Genomic DNA, 1,971 nt, shown 5'->3' on the forward strand with positions numbered 1-1,971 from the left:
GTATCTCTAACATATGTTATGCTAACTTGACATTGATGAGACGTTAGATGTATATAAAGATGTATCTCTAACATATGTAATGCTTACTTGACACTGATGAGACGTTAGATGTATAAAAAGATGTATCTCTAACATATGTTATGCTAACTTGACATTGATGAGACGTTACTTCAACTTCAACTTCAACTTTATTACTGTCATTCCATATGTAGAAAGTGCATACAGAACGAAATTGCGTTGCATACAGCTTATAAAAACATTGCAATACATTCCAGGTGAGATGGAACACATCTCCGGATCACTACACAAAAGGCCATACAGAAGTGCAACAATGCTCAAAGTGCAAAAACAGTGCAGGAGATGAACAGTGTGCAAATAGTAGTTGTTTGACTCAAAAAGGCACCTGTGCAAAAATGCATTTTCTTTTTCCTTTGTATGAGAGTAAAAAGAAAGGAACTGAAATAGCTAAAAGTTCAGCAGCATTTTAATGCGCGATGACGTGCAATAGGTGCAGAGTTCAGTTTATGGATCAGAAGTTCAGCAGTCTGAGGGCAGTGGGGAAAAAACTGTTGCAGAACCTGGTGGACCTGCAGCGGATGCTGCGGAACCTCTTTCCAGAGGGCAGTAGGGTAAACAGTCCATGGTGGGGGTGTGTGGGGTGTTTGATTATATTTCGGGCTCGGGACACACAGCGCTGCGATGAAATGTCCTTAATGGAGGGAAGAGGAGCCCCAATGATCCCTTCTGCTGTTCTCACCACCCTCCTCACGTTCTTCCAGTCAGAGGCTCTGCAGCCTCCGCACCACACAGAGAGACAGCTGGTCAGAATGCTCTCTATGGTGCTTCTGTTGAAAGTCGTGAGGATGGGCGAGGGCACATGGGCTCTCCTCATCCTCCGTAGAAAGAACAGACGCTTCTGTGCCCTCTTCACCAGTGATGAAGTGTTTTCAGACCAGGTGAGATTGTCTGTAATGTGCACCTCGAGGAATTTGGTGCTGCTGACCACCCTCACAGCTGAGCTGTTGATGAGCAGTGGAGCGTGGTGAGGCCGGTTCTTCCTGAAGTCGACGACGATCTCTTTCGTCTTCTCCACGTTCAGGATCAGGCTGTTGTCTCTGCACCAGCAAACCAGCTGCTCCACCTCCTCTCTGTAGTCCTGGTCGTTGTCCTCCCTGATCAGGCCCACCACCGTTGTGTCGTCCGCAAACTTCACGATGTGATTAGTGGAGAACCTGGGGACGCAGTCGTGAGTCATCATAGTGAACAGCAGGGGGCTCAGGACGCAGCCCTGAGGGGAGCCCGTGCTGAGGGTGATGACGTCAGAGGTGTTCTGTCCGACCCGGACCGACTGAGGTCTGTTGGTGAGGAAGTCCAACAGCCAGTTGCGAAGGGGTGTGTTGAAGCCCAGATGTTCCAGTTTTCCCACCAGGTGCGGTGGGATGATGGTATTGAACGCTGAACTAAAGTCCAGGAACAGCATCCGCACGTGGGTGTTCTTCTCCTCCAGGTGTGCAAGGCTCAGGTGAAGAGTGGAGGAGATGGCATCCTCAGTGGAGCGGTTTCGCCGGTAGGCAAACTGAAACGGGTCTAATGTTGGGGGGAGACTGGAGACGATGTGGTTTCTCACCAACCTTTCAAAGCACTTCATAATGATGGGAGTCAGTGCAACAGGCCGGTAATCATTGAAACAGGTGACTTGGGGTTTCTTTGTCACCGGAATGATGGAGGCAGACTTGAAACCTGCTGGCACTGTGGCTTGGTCCAGCGAGGTGTTAAAAATGTCTGGGAGCACACCAGCCAGCTGACCTGCACATTCCTTTAATTCCACCTGTCTGTCTCCTTGGCTCTGTTTGTCTCACTCTCTCTGTCTGTCTGTCTGTCTGTCTGTCTGTCTGTCTCTGTGTCTGTCTGTCTCTGTGTCTCTGTGTCTGTCTGTCTCTGTGTCTCTGTGTCTGTCTGTCTCTGTGTCTC

The sequence above is a fragment of the Etheostoma cragini genome, chromosome 12 (assembly GCF_013103735.1).
Source record: "Etheostoma cragini isolate CJK2018 chromosome 12, CSU_Ecrag_1.0, whole genome shotgun sequence".
In the NCBI taxonomy this organism is placed as follows: Eukaryota; Metazoa; Chordata; class Actinopteri; order Perciformes; family Percidae; genus Etheostoma; species Etheostoma cragini.